Source organism: Peromyscus leucopus, chromosome 22, assembly GCF_004664715.2.
Source record: "Peromyscus leucopus breed LL Stock chromosome 22, UCI_PerLeu_2.1, whole genome shotgun sequence".
In the NCBI taxonomy this organism is placed as follows: Eukaryota; Metazoa; Chordata; class Mammalia; order Rodentia; family Cricetidae; genus Peromyscus; species Peromyscus leucopus.
The window spans coordinates 15649186-15668419 of NC_051081.1; the positions used below are offsets into that span (position 1 = coordinate 15649186).

Consider the following 19234-nt stretch of genomic DNA (forward strand, 5'->3'; position numbering starts at 1 on the left):
GCAGTCATATTTGTAAGTATTTTATGGGTGTAGCTTCTGAAATGACTAAGAGACACAATCTTACAGCGAATTTCCCAATCCTCTGGGTCTTAGAATATTTTTGTCTCCTCTTCCACAATGTTCCCTTGCTCTTTGGTGTGGGAATTATTTTGTAGATGTAGCCATCAGGACTGGGCTCTACAACCTCATGTTTTGATTGGTTGTGGTTTTCTATAAGTGTTTCTATGGTCTAGACATTCTCATCACAAATCTAAAATAAAAAGAAATCTTGTCTATATTTCCTTTTGGAAGGAGTATGGCTACTTATAACACTCAAATACAAAATCCTCATTATGAAATTGTTGCATGGGGGATTGACTTTATCCACTGTCCTTTTCTTCATGCTTAAACTAGTTTGTGAGGTATAACAATAAACGGTTTATGCTTAGGCTCTAGAGAATTCCATTCATTATCTCTAAGCCTTCATCCTCCAAATAACCACAGCATCTCTCTATACTGTACATAGTATGTACTTTGTATCAATGGAAGATCATCAGATCCAAAGGTCTCATTATCACTGAACATCCAAACACAGGTAATACTGGATTACCAATAGGCAGACTAAACTGGTGATTAAAGAGTAAAGTTCAAAGTTGCCAAAATATCAAAAAAATCAAAACACAAATATTTTCAGCTTCAAAGAAATACAGGCTTATTCCCAATAAGAAAGTTTAAGCTGGGCAGTGAGGTGGTGGTGTACCCCTTTAATCCCAACTCTTGTTAGGCAGAAGCAGGCGGATTTCTGTAAGGGTGAATCCAGCCTGGTCTGCAGAGCCAGGTCCAGGACAGTCAAGGCTACACAGAAAAATCCTGTCTGGAAAAGGAAAAACAAAAAGAAAGGAAGGAGAAAAATGTTAAACTTGTGTTTACTTTTCTTGTCTTCACCTTACAGCTTAGTTGTTAAAATTTGAATATAGAAGATGCCATCATTTAATCGTCTCAAGCTTATAGCTAAACTATGATTTTCTTGCTCAGCCTAGGCATCATGCAACATTCTAGCTCCTTTTGCAATTGCATGACTGTCAGTTCCAAGGGCAGGATCTACCTTCTCCTCTCTTTATTTGTTATGTTTGGTGTCCTGATTGTCTCACTAGGCATGTCTCACTTCCTTCCAAAGCTTCCTCACACCACATGCTTTTTTAGTAAATGAGGGTTTTCACGGCAAAATATCACTTTGACATCACTTTAAATAATCTAAAAAAAATGCTTTATTCAAAAATCTAAATTTATCAGATAGAATCTAAGTTTTATGTAGCCAGTTTGAATATGAAACAGTCTTAATTATTTCAAACATTTTATTTATGGATAAATGAGTAAATTGTAGCTGGTTTAAATGGCATTTATTACAGACCATGCATGGATGGTTGGCAATATAAGTACAGAGAAGGAGCCTTTAACCAGTGGGGAGCACAGAGAGCCAGCAGAGGAAATCTCTCTGGAGAGGCTGAGGAGAGGGAAAGTGTTCTGGAAGGAGCGGCCGGTGGGAACCACCTTCATCCTGTCATGCCAGAAGACAGGAACCCACATCAGGGATCTGACAAGCGACGGCAATTGATTTCCCTCAGCTCTGGAGGTGAAGGAAGATTCGAGATCAAGGGATGCACAGGTCATGCTGGTGAGGTCCCCCCTCCTCACCCACAGGTGGCTCCTTCTTGCTGGACTTTCATACAGTGAATAGAGTAAAGTGGTTCTCTGGGACCATTTTGGTAAGGGCTTTGGCATCCTAAACTAACCAAGTCCCAGAGGCCCACTCCCCATCTTTTAGAACACTCATGTTAGTGATGAAGCCTCAACCTATGAATCTTATGAGGGGAGTATACACCATCAGATTATAGCAAATTGTAAGAAAAGATGAAGAGTTGGGGAAGAAGGCTTGAAAATACACAGGAAGTAAGCAAGCCATGGCCATGCCGGTAACTGGTTCTAGCCCTCTGGCATTTTCATGCCTCACAATCTAACTGACCTGTCAAACTTTTTTGCACCACTCACTGGAAATTCCAAGTGCTGGGAACTTCAGAGCTGAAAGCCTTATTAATTTTCAACCACACACTTCTGTTTGGGGTGTAGGGGTCTGGACGATGGGAATTTGGCTCACTAACCTCAAGTTTTGAGCCTGGGGAGCCAACTGTGAGAAGTGAGCATTGGGAATCCCGGTTCCAAAAGACTACATACCATAATGAACCATTCCCCGCCACCCCCACGCCAAAGGGAGAACAAGACACTAACAGTAAATGGTAGTTCCACAGCTGAGCAGTCGAAAAAATGACTGATGCCTGTTTATGTGCTCTAAGATATTGTCTGTGTCAGAGAGGAGACTTAAAAGGAGTATGTTCCTGAAAGTGTCGCACGTGAGCTGAGCTGAGTCAGAATTTATAAGCTGGTAGAGAAGAGTGGTACATAGAAAACATACCCCTGTTCGGAGGCCTAAGGACAGCAGCAGGAGGACAAGAAGAAATGCACTAGCTGTGGTTATATTGTAGTCTGCCTATGGCACAGTTAAAGCACACCAGGATGTAGAAGAAGAAACGAGGACTCCGAAATAAAAAGTGTAGATGTGCTATTTTGGTGATGTGAAATCAACAAAGAATTTTAAGCAAAGGCTTGCAGGGTTAGATTTATGATACAGAAAGACTGCTCTGGCCTCAGTCAAAAGGGGAGGAGGAATTACAGTGGTCCCCAGAAACTCAATGTTTCCAGAAGCTCTGGGGAAAATACTTACAAGTAGCAACCTCATGTCCACTTTGGAGTTAATATTTAACCTTTGACTTAATTTAACTACTTCACCAACTTGATGTGAAAAGCTCCTAAAATTAATATCCATATGATTTGTCTTAGTGCTATAATTTTATTTTCCAAGCTGTATTTGTTTTCTGTTGCTGAACTACACCCTTGTTTTAAGCAATACACACTTACTGTCTAATAGTTCAATAGATTAGAAGTCCCACCTGAGTCTCATTGGACTGAAATCAAGGTATAGGATGGGCTATCCGCCTTCTAGTCTTGAGTCCACAGGGGAAAGCCAACTGTCCAAGGCTGCCTGCATCCTTTGGTCATTGTTCTCCATCCTCAGCAATGTCTAACTGTGTCTCACATCTCACGGGTCTGCATTTGTATCTGTCACTGCATTTGTTTCTCTCTGGTCTACTTTTACTTACCTGTGTGATTGCATTGGGGTCACTGAATAGTACGGAATAATCATTTTGCTCTAAAATAATTGATTAGTAATTAATTAACATCTGTAACACGGAATCCTCTTTGTCAACAAAGTAAGTTTCTGGGACTAACATCTGGACATCTTTTTAATAAGAACACAAATCATCTTTGACACATAATTGGCAACTCGGAATTTCTAGAACAAAACCCCATAACTTAAAAAAAGTTACCTTTTATCACATGTATGTATGTGTGTGTGTGTGTGTGTGTGTGTGTGTGTGTGTATGTGTGTGTCTATACATGTGAGTGCAGGTACTCACAGAGACCACAGATATCATATCTACTGTGAGTTACAAGCAGGTGGATGTTGGTATGGGGAACTGAACTTGGGTCCAATGGAAGAACAGTGCAGACTCCTAACCTTGGAGCCATCTCTCCAGCCCCAGGACTATGAACCTACTTTCCCTGTTGAGCTCTCAAGCTGCGCTAATTCACACGGCTAGTGTTCCTTCTTTTTTTTTTTTTTTCCAAGTGGGTTTTTGTAATATAAACATGCATAATCTGCATTTCTTGGGTATACAAACAGGCACAGAATGGTGATATAACAATGCCTTTTCATCATCATGGAGCATCTGCTCTCTACCCCTATTAAAAGAAAGCTGTGTTTGTAACATCATTATTTAATTCTTATATGAGACTTGAAGTATCCTCAGTTATAGCTTCTAGTTTGCTGTTTTATTATTGTTATTATAGAAACAACCATTAGAACTAAAAGCTGTTTATGAAATGCAAACCCAGGTCTGCTGCGTACACACACACACACACACACACACACACACTTGTTCTGTCTGCCATGCCCCATGCCAGGACAGGTCTACTCTGCCAGGTGCTGCCGGTTCATCTACTGACTTTCTCCTACATGGAGTCTCTACAGTTCATGAAGGAAGGCCTCTTATGATTTCTCAGTCTACTTGATGTTTTCCTGCCCTCGGTCACTCCCTTCCCTGCCGATGCTCCTACCAGAATGGCAGTTTCACTTTTGCAGATGAACAGGTTGCTTCTAGCTCCAGTCATGGCCTTTCCCATTTGGCTGAGAGGGAGGGAGGAGGGGAAAGGAGGAGGGGGAGCCTCTTAGAGGCCCAGAAAGCTTTAGTGCCCTTCTCTCTGTGATCCTGCTGTTTTGCTTTTGTTAGAAATCACCAGCAGCCTCACAGTATCAACTGCAATCTGCAGTCACAATCAGATCACACTCTTGTCTCCTGGGATTCTGAGAGGGATGAGGTCCTCAGAAAGTTATAAATATAACACTTTACAAACTGAACTGAATGCCCAGGGAGAAACCCCCTGCAATTAACAACAGGACCTTGTGCTGATTAGACACAATGCTTTCAAAGAGTTCAGAACATGTGTTCTCTGGAGTTTCTCTCTCATCCTCTGCCCTTCCTGAAATCCTTCCTGTAACAAAAGACTCATACAAGTCAGGTGCTTCTCAATAACCCTACTTAACAACTATGCCTGCAAAGTATTTTACAAGTTTCCAATTCATTTCACTTTCATGGTTTTATTCCATTTCCACAATGTCCCTGAGGTAGGAAAGACGATCTGAAGACCTCCTTTGCAGAGATGAAGACATTTAGTCCCATCTTTAATGGTAAATGAGTAGCAGGGCCGAGAGCATAATTGAAGCTCCAGGTTCTGGTTCTGACGTCTCTCTGTTACACAGTTCCCAGCACTTGCTGCTCGCCCTGTCCTTTTTACCTCTGCCTCACTGGAAGGAGCATAAAGAAGCTCATGGGGCATACACTGAAGGGGGAGAAACTGTGATCCGTGGAACTTTGGGAAGACATTTTTTAAAGTGTTTATATTGTGCTAGTGAGGGACAGAGGACACATTTAGGCTCATGAGGGTTGTTTGCATTTGCATGTGTAGGAAGTTACTAAATGGACCACGGGAAACTTCTCAATGGTTATACCACTAAGGGAAATGCAAACCCTAGCAATCCTGAGTCTTTCAGGAAGAGGCGGGGTTTGATGAGCTGCTTCCCTTGTTAACAAGCCCGATCTTGGGCTGGTTCTACACCGGAAACCACAGCTGCAGCGACTTCACAAGCACAAAGGCCGTGTCGTGTCCAGAAAACACCTTTTTACGGCACACCTCACTATCCTTCCGCTCTTACGCCCTTGTCCCCTCTTCTGTGACATTCCCTGAACCTTGAAGGGCATGACAAAGATGTACCATCTAGAACTGAGCACGCCACCCTCTCTTCTTCTTCTTCACCATGACCAGCTGTGAGTCCATAGGATGACATCTACCTACAATAATAGACCTTATTTTATTTTCCAATTTTTTAAGAAACACATGGTGGTTGTAAGCACAATAGGACTTCAACACATAGAAAGTATGGCATTGGGGCCAGACCCCTGGACCACAGTTATCACTCCCAACCAGAATCTTTGTTTCCACAGAGTCGTAGAATTGTTGTGAGGGGAAAAATAAGAAAACAGGTTTGTTTTAGTTTGGTTTTGATTTTATTTAGGGGACAGCTTTAACAAAGCTCTGGAAGAATAAATGAGTACTAACAAATGTTGTGATGTTCTGGTGACCTCTGTGTTCTCAGGAATCTCTCCTCTGCAGATCCATCTTCCTACTCTTGGATGCATGACCAGGCCTCCACCCACACCCTCCCACAGCTCCTGCCAGCAGCTGGAGTTTGAACTCTTTACCCCAAATCTTCATCCAAATGGCCATTGTTCCTCTGTACTTATCCTTCACAGGATGCTCAAGCCACATCCTTGTCATCATACATACACATTATTAGGGAGTAGGAAGACACTTTGTATGTTAACACAGTGGCCTACCACTGTGCCAGATTGTAAATGTGTCTTAAGTAAAAGCTCTGGTATGCTTGTCATACAAAAAGTCCTAATATATTCTACTGTAACAGAATGATCATGTGTACCTGTGCCCACTTTCTTCTTCCAAATCAACATTTATCACCCCTACTTGACAGTGGATAGAATCAACTCTATTCATGGTGTTATATAGATGGTTGTCACTTTCAGACCAACATGTTCAATAACTGACACAGACTTTTGGACATGCTTTTTCACTGTGCCCCAACACTGCTAACATTCAGCATCACTCGTAAAATTAAAAGACTGCATGCAGGTAAGTGTTCTTCCTAGGTGTGATTAACAGTATGAATAAGAAATAAGCATTTGTTTTTTGAGCCAATGGAATATCGTAACTGGTTACTTTGGATGATAACCCTGTCAATTCCGAATGACACCTCAGACAAAGAGTTGTCATTTAATAGATTATCACATTCCCTCCCTCATCTGTTTCTTATCATCCCCCGCTGTTTCCCTTTGGGCTCTCAGCTTCCATGGTTTCTCTACTCATGACAGAATATGTGCTGTTTCCAGGCCTCTTTCCAAACGGCAGCCATCTGCCCTAAAATCGTTCTTGAAGAACAGAATTACCTTGTCAAGAAAAGCTAAACGAAGCTCTGCGAATGTGCCTGGAAGCAGAAGGTCTGGGAACTCTGACCTTTATAGGTCTTGAAATGACTGCACATTGTTCTATGTTTCTAGATTAATGTCCCATGTTTTTAGACTAAAGGCATTGATAACTCGGGTAGAGGTTATCCTCCTCCTCGAAGCATTATACAATCTTGTGATGTGGAGATGGATCTAGGAGAAATTTAGCTAATACACAAAATCAACTCTTCTAAATGGGCCAATATGTGTAGGCTAGACAATGAAAAACATTAAGCTTTTTGCAATTTTTTTTCTCCCTGCTTCTTCAAGGTTCACTTTCTCTCTCTCTCCCTTAAAGTTCTGCCTGCTCCTGCTTGTTAGATACCATCTTCATTATTAGAGTACACTTTGTTGCCATAGCAATTCGTTCCCACTCTCACATTATTGCACTTACAGTTGCTACAGGCGAAAAAGAAGGGGAGGGTGGGAAGAAGCATGATTTTATTTTCTCTTCAGTAGCCAGGCTTTCTCCTGATCTGAGAAACTTTTAACTCCCCCTACAAGGAAACAGTTTCTCAGAGTCAAGAATAGCATCCATGGTGCACAGCACACAAAGGCAGGTCGCTGCTGTCTAGGCTGTGGTCTTGGTTGAGCTTACAGAGCACAAACACAAGGTGCTCCTCTGGACTCCAGCGGGATTACGTCATTCCTGTGTTAGCATTCCTGTGATTACATAATCCCTGCATTAACTTTAGCCTTCAGAATTATATTAATAGGAATAAAAGACAAGGAAGACTTCTGTCTTTACTAATAAAGGTCAAAGACAGAAGAGAAGTTGAAAAGTCCTACCACACTGCCTTGCTAAGGTCACCAAGGGCACAAATGCAAGGTGATCATGAGCACCAGGGTTTGGATGCTGATCATTGTAAGTCCATTCCTGAGCACAGTGCCTTTGACCTTTGCATGTGTTTTCATGTGTGTTGCTTAATTTTCCTTCCCTTTTTCCATTGTTAAATGAAAGACTTCATAAACTTCTCCATTACTATTTCACACTGGCTTCTTAAATCATGTATTTTGTCAATTTTTCAACATCTGTTTTCATATCTCCTGATGAATAATTTATAGTCTCCAGACAGCATGTTAAAGTATTTAATCCTCCTGTCTCTTAATGTGAATCAATCTTATGCCATGAGATGTATCTTTCTGTTTGAGAATCTACTTCTACGGTAGCTTCTGTGACCCACATGGGGACCACTGTAGTGAGAGGTATTCCAACATGGCAGGCAGAACACGTTATAGACTTTATCCATTATTGTGACTAAGCATCATACAGCTAGAATTTCAAAAATCATCTGTGACAGCCAATGACTTTGGCTATTTATATATTAAAATGTACAATTAAGTTTTCATCTCTCAGCATGATATTAAACATAATCAAACTTTATAAATACTTCTTAAATATTTTTGCAGGAGAAAAAAATCTGCTACTTTCAACTGCAATTTTGAAATGTTCAAATATGTATAGACAAGCTGCTGTATTTTATATAAATGAATGTATTCATAGAACAAACTTTAAATTTCAGAAAACAACACAGATTGTAGAAGTTTAAATTCCTGTTCCCATTCCAATAGAAATGAGTAATGTGACCATTTTGGGAACAGTGGTAATGGTGGGGGAGAGCGTTTCTATGCTTACTTAAGATTGCTATTTTGTGGAGAAGCATTTGTGGTCTGGTGACTCAAGACTGAGGAGCAGTAGGTAGCCACCCATTCTACATTCTAAATTCTCCTCCATCTGCCCATCTGGTCTGGGCGCCTGCTTAACGCTTGACTAGGTAACGCTGCCCTCTACTGGTGAAAGTGGACCTTCTCTTCAGTGTTTGATGGAGCTGCAATGTGCTGTGGGATTTAGACTTGAAGAAAGTGTTTTACAGCAGAATAAACTAGACGCAGAAAGCATAGGGTTGTGACTCCTGGCAGTTCATGTCATCGACCACTAAAATAACTCTTATTTCCTTAATCTGAAGTGGCTATGTTTTTTTTTTCTTCTGAAAAGTATAGTGTAGAAATGAGATTCTTATACAATGCAGTAGCAAAAACCAAAAACTATAAATGCCATACTCTAGGCTACAGGAACATCTGTTAAGTAACCAAATGGCTATGTCAGCATGAATCACTTGTGCTACTTAAATCTAGGTCAGGTGAGTTATTCACAATTTATCACAGACCTTTGCATTATCCTTAAAACCTCAAATACACTTTTTTTTTTTTTTTTTTTTTTTTTTTTTTTTTTTTTTTTTTTGGAAATGCTTCATCATCTTCTGCCTCATGAACCTGTCTTCAAATGGAACATTGTCTTAAGTGCTTTTTTGATCTGATGCCTTTAACTCAAATACTTCTCCTTATGCATGTCATTGGTAGTGTTGTGTTTAACTTTCTCTGCCTTCAATTGGCCACATAAACAGAAAGGGTAACATGAGAGCAGAAGAGCACATAACCAGGATTACAGGGACTCCACAACCTGCCATTCCACCTGTCTACCAGCCAGCTAAATCCAGAAGTAGAGAGTGGCAATCACAAAACTAGTGTCACCTCGCCTACAGAGGTGGCCCTACTATCTTTGTTTCTTGTCTACAGTCCTCTTCCTCCACACGAATCATTTTTGATTGAGTCAAAAATATATCAAAGCAGCAAACTGTGGGCTTGGAATGGATACTGAGGTAGAAGGATCGGTTCTAGTACCAGGAGAGAGGACAGGGAAAAAGAGACAAAACGGATGTACCTGGAAATGGTTGCAGAGACAAAAATCGACCCTACTCACCTCAGAAGAGTTTACTGTTCATTTTATAATTGTTAAAGAAATAGTATTCCATTTATTACAAATTAGAGTGAAGAGCAGATTTACATTTTTCATTCATTTGACTTTCTTTCATGAAACAATTAAATTAATAACTTTGTGAATTCATGCTCAGCTGTCCAATTATCCATGAGATGGCGTAATAGTGAGAGAACTTACTAGTTTTTTTACGATTGCCATCTCAAACTATAAAATTGCCTTATTGCAGGAACATGAAAAAATACTAAGAGCACTCTGTGCCACGTGGTTTTTTAGTCATTAGAGGTGCTTTGGGTTCTAGAAACGTCCAAATCCTGCTCTTTCCAGAGCTTTAATTCCAGAGGAGGATATCCAACAGAAATAAAAAGGAAAGAGTAGATACACACTGTGGCCAGGCCTTCCTCAAGGAAGTGTGAGTGAGGAAACAGTGTGAGGATGAGAGAAATCGCAGTTTTAAATTGGCTAGTGAGGAGGTCTTCCGAAAAGGTTCTGTGTCCATACTCTGTATCTCTACAATGTTGTTAACTGTAATGCCTCAATAGCCTTACGTTTAGTCACTCCACGCATTGGACAAGTGCTCATTTCTTAGATCCCACTCATCTCTCGGTACACTCTGACTCCCATGGTCCTAGAACCTGAAATGTGAGGTTTCCTCCTTTGGTGTCTCATCAGATTCTCCCTTCTCTTTAAAGTCCATGGTCAACTGTCAATCATGCCACCACTACCACCCCTAACATATATACCCTGCAGTTGGATGCTGGCTTTCTTTAGGTTCTTTGCATTTACCTGGTAAAAGCTCAGCCCTAAGGAGCCCAGACAGTCTCTATTCATGCTGGCAGCCAACTGCTTTCAATCAGAAACCATCAGCCTCCACTGAGCTCTCAGCACTGTCTAGAATGCAGGTCACACTATTCCAGTTCTTTTGCTTTTCCGCAGTCTAGCGTGGACACACTTACATCCTTCTCATTACTATTAACCTCCCCCAGCATCCTCTTCACCAGTACCTTTCCCAGATTTATGAATCATGGCTTTGTTTTGTTTGGTGGGTTTTGTTGTTTGTTTATTTGTTTGAGTCATTCAGTTTAAGAAGGATCATCTGTGTGACCATTGAACTAAATCTATCATTGAAGCCCGGTGATGTCAGGAGTGGGTACATGACTGAAGACAATGATTCCCCCACTCATTGAATCTATCAGTACCATCAAACTGCATTCTAAGTATTTATTCTTGTGTCTCTCAGCCTTACTCAGAGACTCCTCTCTTTCCAGTGAATGATGGTAAAATCAGGCTCGTGGCTGTACCCAGTGCCAAAAATAAGTGACAGCTGAGTGATTAGCCCTAACCAAAACATTTATCTTCTAAGACTCAGAGAACATTTTCTAGAATAGGTAGAAAGTATATAAAAGCCAGAAGATAATGGCATCTTTCCTGAAAGACACAGTCATCTTGATCAAACACGTATAGCAACTGGAGATATCAGCATTGGGATTGCATAAGACTGGGCTTTGGGATTGCCAGACCCAGAGAAAGGGTAGAGGTGGGGCGCAAGGGTCCTTCCCATCACTGCTGAACTATTTCCCCCCAATCCTTTTTAAAAGAATAATTCTAGACAGGATTTTGTGCTTATTGGATCCTTAATAGAGTTCTCTGAAGATCATCAATGATTTCTTTTAGGTGAATCCAGTGAGTATTCAGCCTACATGTAGCTTGATTTATCCACCATTTGACTTTTTTTTTAAATTGTAAAAGAACAAAATTTATCAATAAAACCAAACAAAAAGGAAGTGGAAGTTGGGACAACATTTTAAAATAATATTTGTTCACATCTGTATATCTATCCATACAGTGCCACTTTTTTATTAATACATTTTATTTTTAATTAAAATGTAATTAGATAATTTACTGTTTTCTCTCCTCTCTTCAATCCACCCATGCCTCTGCTTCCTCTCAAATTCATGACCTCTTTTTATTTATCATTATTACATATATGCATATATGTGAGTATATATGAATAAAGATATAAATGAAACCTGTTGACTCTGTTTAGTGTTGTTTATATGTATGTTTTAAGGACAGATTACACAGGATTGGATATTATGAGTTATGAACCTTATCCCTGAGACAGACTAATTCTCCCAATCTTAGTAGTCATTAATTGCCTATAGCTCTTCACCTAGGGATGAGGCCCTGTGAGATTTCCCCGTCCACATTGGTACATCATCAAGCAGTTCCTACTGTTGCATGTCATCTTTCAGTTCTTTAAGGATTGCTGATGAGAATATACTCGGTCTGGAACTCTGAGTCTGTGGCTGTGCTGTAATAAAAATTACACTCATGTGATACTTCACATTTTAGAATTATTATGTAAAATAATACATCATGCATTTTAATCCTGATAATAATTCCAGGTAAACAGCATCATATTTTCAGATGAAAAATATCTTAAGAAAAGAAAGGGAGAAAGAAAGAAAGAAAGAAAGAAAGAAAGAAAGAAAGAAAGAAAGAAAGAAAGAAAGAAAGGAAGGAAGGAAGGAAGGAAGGAAGGAAGGAAGGAAGGAAGGAAGAAAAGAAAGAAAAGTATCGAAAGGAATCTCTCAGGAGCAGAAAGAGTCTAGTGCCAGAGAGTGGAGGATTGGAAGAGGTGAATAGTGTTGGGTGCTGATGAGCAGGGGCAGGAAGACAAGAAGACAGGGAGCAGGGGCAGGGAGGAAGGGGGATGAGCAAGGGAGCAGGGGATGGGAGGACAGGGGAACAGGGGGCACGGAGGCAGGGAAGCAGGGGGAAGGAGGCACTGGCAGGGGGCAGGGGAGTAGGAGAAGAGGGGCGGGGGGGGGCAGAATCAAGAAGGAAGGATGAAAACTCAGGTGATGGGGAAGACAGAGAGGAGGGAAGAGAAGGAAGGCAGGAAGGGTGGGGGGAGAGAAGGGAAGAAAGATTGAAGAGGCTCATTTTGTTGTACACCGACATACTAATATAAAAACCTTAAGGAGCCTTGAGAATCCTTTCAGAGATGAAATAAACAGCCAGTGGTGTTTGTTCCTATTCTTATTGAGAAATCACAAATTATACTCTAAAGTTCAGTTTTTTCTTTCTCTCTGCAAATACTCACTAATTTTTTTTTTTTTTAAAGAAAGCTTGAGACCAGAAAGAAAGAATTTTCCTTAGTTCTCAGAGACTAATCCAAGACATATGACATCATCAGTGTTTCCATACTGTAGGCACAAAGAATTTTAGAGAGTAGATAAGGGTACAAAAATGTTAAAGGCTGGGTGTGTCTACTGCCTGTTGTACACACACACACACACACACACACACACACACACACACACACACACACACATCACACCCTCGTAGACAGCCAACACGGGGCTCCTTCATAGTAACTGTTGCCCTTTGTTGTAGCTGGTAAAGTATTCCACAGAGCACCCATCCACAGAGACTAAACTTTTGTCTTTTTTTGATCTGAAGCTGATAGAGAAGAGCACTTAGACGAATTAATGATGAAGAGATCCCATTACTGTCATTTACTTCCACATACATAAGTATGAAAAGGCCATCCTCACATGGAATTGAAATGCTGATTACCTCTATCCGCTCACTTTAAATCCAATCACTTAGCACAATCCATCAGCATTCAGATACACGGAAGACTGTAGTTTCATACATTGGGACGACACATCTCGGCCTTCACATTGCATTTCCTACCAATTATGACAGGCATAATCTCAAGTACTAGAGGAGAGATGGTATATCAACCTAATGCTACTCAAGGGACCCTGCTGCTTTTACACAGCCTTTAAAAATAGTCTTAACTTAAAAAGTAATTTAAGCCTTGTACTTCTGCAAGCCTGGAAGAATTCTGAAAGAATCTGGAATGCGGCTGCTCACTCTCTCACTGATTGAAGTTTTATTTCATTAGATTTTACAGAATCTCTGGCCATGGCACATTCGAGTCTGAGTCTTTTTGTAGTGGTTATATTCAAAAACTTATTTGGGTACACGTGTACTACCAAGATAGGAAGTGGTGTAACTTAGAGATAAAATTTAGGAATTACTGAAGCCATTCATTCTCTGAGCCCAGTCCCCTTAAATTGTATGATGACGGTGGTGGCAATGGCCACACTAACGGCCATGCACTTCTCCTCACTTTCCTGCCTCTGGGGTTAGCCCAGCAGTGTTCATGCAAGAGTCAAAAATCTGTCTTACTTACAAATGCCCCTTGCTTTGGTCCCACTCCATTTTCCTACAGTGATTATAATGGAAAAACAAACAATATAGCAATACAAATGAGCTAAACACAACCCAACCACTCAGAAAGTGTCCTTACCCATTCATTTCGTAAATATTAAGTAACTACCAGATGACAGACCAGTGTTGTAAGTTGCAAGATTGTATCGCTGAGACAGGAAAACAAGCCTTCAAATAGCTTGCGGTTTTGTGTTGTTCCTATCAGTTCTCTTCTATATAAAAACACCGAACAGGTGGTTTCAGTAATAGTACCCACACTTGTTTCCTGCTTCCTTAATTTACTATTCTAAGAGTTCTATGTTGCTAAAAATTCTGAGTAAAAAAATGTAATGTCAACATTATGTTCCATGCCGTTGATCCTCAAAAATCTATTCATTCACCCCCTACTGTGGGGAAGTTAGGACCAACCCTCACCCCAGGTGAGCCAAGCCAAGCATGCTTAAGTGACAGATTGCTCCACCAGCTTGTTCTGGTCAAGGCAGGATTTCAGGGTTAAAAGCATGACACCACAGCATGAGTTACATCACTTGGGTATTAGGTCCTAAAGGATTACCTCATCATTCTCTCTCTAGAGGGTTCTCTCTGAGGTCTCAGATATACCATTCAGCAGCTCCTGGGAGAGAGACAGGAAGAGAAGAAAAGGGGAAGAAAGTAAATATGTGGGTCCTGAGTGCACAGAGGGATGAGGGTGAATGGATGAGGAATGGGAGGGGAAACCTATCTAAACTACCTGGATTAAACAAAATTCAGTGAGGTTAATTCTCCAAAGGGATACTGGAACAGACCCAAATGCATATATTATTACAAACATTTACATGAAGGCTTAGGGAAATTAATAATTATTTATTCAACAGTTATTTGTTTTGAAGAATAAAAAGGAACAGAAGCCTTGTCCCAAATCCTCATGGGACTGATCTAGCCTGACAGCTGTGCACACGCACACTCATTATGCTAGAGGGATGTGTTTACCAGTGAAAACCTAGCTCTGAATTACATGGCCATATAAATATGATGTAATGGGGAGAGGCTACAGAGAAGGCTCAGCAGGTAAGAGCTCTCCCTGCACCTCCAGAGGACCGAGTTCAGATCCCTCCACCCGTGTCAGGCATAGTGTCCTGTCACATCAGCTTCAGGGGACCCAATGGCCTCTTCTAGCCTCCATAGGCACCCTCACACATGTGGCATCTACTCACCCCAATGCAAGCACCCGCATATACTTGAATGAAAACGAACACCAACCTTAAAATATAAATGAAACGACACTTGTCTTGCCAGAGTATACTGCTAGCTCCGATTTTGTGCTGTTCTCAGCTAGCCCAAAGTATTCCTAGAGCATAAAATACAGTGTATCATTTATTACTCAAGTAGGTGAAACTATAGAATTTCACAGAAATTCCAACTGTATGTGCACAAGAGAAGAAGAAGCAGAGGAACAAGTTTTAGTCGTGCATCGACTGAAAACCCCAAGGGTGTGACTTTAAGGTGTGGAAAGCCATGGCCCAGTTCAGGGAACAAGCTTGTGCTGGGGTTTTACAAAGGCCACAAGTGTGCACTGGACCTGTTTGGGCACAATCTAATAAGTGTCACTTATTAGAAGGCCACTGTCACCCCCTTAATAGGAGCATGGCATAAAGAGATTGCATGATCCACGAGAGCAATATTGTCTTGCTGTAGGGAACCTCAGGGGCCTCGACGACACTGCTTTTCATTGTTTGTTATTAAACCCCAAGTCTTCTTACTGGTCCTCAGGGCATGCGGATATAATAAACATAAGGCAGAACCAGCCCCAGTGTGTGATGGTGAATATCTTAAAAGGGACATGCCTTGTTGGCTCCAAGGGCTGGAACCTCCAATGACAGAAAAGCGGAATTCATAAACCTCAGAATGAGGGGGAGGGGTCTTTCCTTATGAGAGGAAAACTTCCCAGTTCTGGATTTGCTAACCTCTGAATTACAGGTAATCAGGCTTTCTAATCACTAAATGAGGCTATGTTAACAGTCCACTGACATTTCAGTGCAAAGGCCAGGGAGCACAGGGGAGATGGCGCTTACTTCTTCTCCTTTCCTTCTGGTTGACTTGAAGGTTATTAACACTGTCACACTGGCCAAGAGGCTGAAGTCCCCTTCGGAGGACTGGGGCTTGGCAGTGATTAAAGGCCTTGCAGGCTACTTCTCTTCAGTTATATATTAGATAAATAGGCTCAAATAAGGCTGAAAATGTTTCACTTACATTGATCTGTCTCCTTAATTGTGGAATGGAGACTGAATGGAGCACCTGCTCAACAGGCGTGGAGCAGTGAGTGAATACGCCAGGCATACGATTGCTCATCAAACACTTGGTGAATTCTGTTTGTTGTTTTGTGACTTTCCTTTCTCTGCATCTTTGACTAGGCATTGTCAAGACATTATGTTGATTTGGTTTCCTTCCATCAAGGCGAGGGAAACTGCCTAGAAGAAGAAGAGAAATAAGAAAGATAAAAGACTCATAAACTTCATCATAGGCATATGGCACAGATTGAGGAGGGTGTATTACTTTATTACCCTTAGTAATTAAAAAAATTGTCAAATTTAAGAAAAGTTTTCAAAGCTATAAACTGAATAAAGATGAGAAAAATTGCCATGGTAGCATCTAAACAACATCCACCTAGGAAGAATCTTTCTTCAGTGAAGAGAACAGAGCCTCACCCCTCAGGAATTTTACAGCTCATATGAGACAAGACTCAGGGCAGGATAGTGAAAACTTATAAATCTAAGTTCAGTCAATGACTCTATTGATACTCAACACTTACAGAAACTAATTAGGCATGAATCCATCTACTCAGTTACTTTCCAGAACAACTGCTTCAGAGTATGAGCATGTCCTGAGAAATTGTGTGGGTAATTTTCTAACTCTGTGTTAATATTCACAAAGACATTGGTAGAGTGGGGATTTACATATTTTGGGGTTATCACGCATATACAAATTGTTTAATTGAAATCAGTCACTATTAGATGGTTCCCTGAAGTATGCGACCTGAGTTTGAGAAGAATCACCAGGTCTATCATACTCAGCTGTTTTTGGTCTCAGTCACTGTTAAGTATAACTCATTACTAAGATACCTTATGTACCCAAACCAGATGGCGTAAGCTTTCTTACTTCAAATATTCAGCTCTCATGTCCACTGAACTATATTAAGGGCTGACAAAAGACTATGTTAAGTAATGATTCAGAAAAGTAAAATTTCCTTAAAATCAGAGAAAATTCTATGAAAATATACAGCATTGCACCTATTTTTAAATGTTTAGAACTTTTTAAGAAAAGGGAAAAATAAAAAAATTAAAAAACAGAAAAGGAAGACCTGCAAAATCAGCACAAGCAGGGTGAGAGCAGCCTTGGATGGACATGCCATAATGGAGAATGGGAAAATGGATCCCTTGGTGTTTGAATAATTAAGAGCCAAGGCAAATTTACAATCAGGGATAGCTGATGTGGAGAGCTGTAAATGCTGGTCTACAGGAAGAACTCAGTTTAGCTCTATTGATGTCCTTCTAAAGAGCCTTCAACCTTTTATTTTAGGATGGGAAAATGCATAGATAAGCAAGTCAGAGAACTATTTTTATAGGTTGGATGAAAATAATATCAAACATTTTAAAGATAATTTGCATTTTTGCATTCTTGGTGTTGGACACAGACTTCAATATGACACCATCACATGTCTCTCATCTCACTGATCCATTATGAAATTCCCTCCTTCCACAAACATTTGCAATCTTACTACATGGCACATGCTATGCGAAGATCTGAACATGTAAACAGGGCAGATGTCACCAGTGATGCCCTGTCAGAGATCTCAGTCTTTGGAAAGGTCATTGAGTATCACTTATTATGGACAGGACTTCCAGGAAACACCAGTAAATTTAACAAGATAACCCCTGAGAGTGGCGTGGACATAAAGCATGCAGGAAATATAGAAAACCAAACTGGAAAAAGTATTATCTCTTTCCTGTCAATGGAAGGACATTAGGAAAACCAGTCTGTACTGTAACTTAGGGTCTATAAAACAGGAAATGGTTGAGTTACATATTAAAACAAGACCTTCCTAGCCATAGAGATGTGGGTGAGAAGAAAGCAAGACTGGGAAAGAGTAGAAAATTGGAATGGGGATTGTTTAGGCTTGAGGATAAAGAAACCAGAGTGGAAAACTAAGAGAATGTGCAGTCACCAATCACTATGGAAGCACGGAACCAGATGTGTAAGGGCTGTGTTTCCATCCTGAGAGTTGATGGCACGGCTTAAACCTTGACATAAACTGAGAAAATCAAAGACCACACACTGACCTTGGGAGAGGCCCAGTGCTGAAGAGAACCAGAAGACAAGGGGAAGCCACTGACAAATCTAGAAAGGACTACAGAGGATATGCTGCCATGCCACAGTCATAGAGAAGCAAAAACGAGAAAGCAAGGTCAAGAACAGCTTCCACACAGCTAAAATGCCTGTCTATACCGTCTCATCTAAACCTTCTTTTGCAAGACGAGGAAAGCTTGCTCGATTGCCTTACTGGGTGGCAGCTCTCAGCCTTGAATCCAGCACTTCGGTTCTGAAGCCTCCTTTCCTCCAGTTACAATATGCATCTGCAATATTTGAAGGGGGGGGGTTAAGATAAGATTTTGCTGGAGACAAAGAAATAGCTCACTGCTGAAGAGCATATACTGCTTTTGTAGTGCACTCCAGCTGGTTACCAGTACCTACAATAGGGGACCGTAAAGTGCTTCTTACTCTGGCTGCAGGATACCTAATGCCCTTGTCTGACATCCTTATGCACCTGCACTCAGGAACACACAAACGTATGTTCACACATATACACACTCACACAAATACACATACTCACATGAACATACACACATATACACTCAAACACACATACACACAATTAAAAATAAATCTTAACAATGATTTTTTGTCTTTTCTCACTTTCAAATCTCCTGGAAATCAGCTTCTTATTGCTCACTACTTGATTTTGCTTGAGATGCTCAATCTAGCCTCCCTTGGGACTTAGAGATGCTGAGTTCAAGATGTATTCCGACATTTTATATATCTCTGTGCCTCTTACTTGCCCAGCTATAAAATGAGGACCTGCTCTAAATGATGTTTATGATTGATTTGTCGCTTTGGGATCTTAGGTATCTGGATAGATATTTAAAAGCCACTTCCACTAAATGTGTCCCAGTGTGGGTAGGACAGAGGAAGAAACCATAGTTCGCTAGCAAATTATAACAGCCCAGAGACTGTCAGCTCTGGTCAGCTGGGCTTGGACCTTGGAAATATTGATCTGTGGGCAACATCTGTGGGTGCTCTGTGGCCGTTGCTCCTCCTAGGCTTTTCACAGTAGATGTGTTATTTTGCCTTGTCTCCTAGTTTCCTATTTTTATGTCTTTGGGGAAAACAATGACCAAATTGGGCTTTCTGGATACCTTCAAACACTCACGATGAAGCTGGACTG

General features: G+C 40.8%; 1 long non-coding RNA gene across 1 annotated transcript; it reads right to left on the reverse strand.

The window, feature by feature from the left end:
- Positions 1 to 14968: 14968 nt before the first annotated feature.
- On the reverse strand, positions 14969 to 18371 carry LOC119086509. Its single transcript, XR_005089808.1, has 3 exons — positions 18293 to 18371; positions 15985 to 16202; positions 14969 to 15082 (listed from the first exon to the last, which is right to left on the reverse strand). It is a non-coding gene; the product is annotated as an uncharacterized LOC119086509 (long non-coding RNA).
- Between the last annotated feature and the right edge of the window lie 863 nt (positions 18372 to 19234).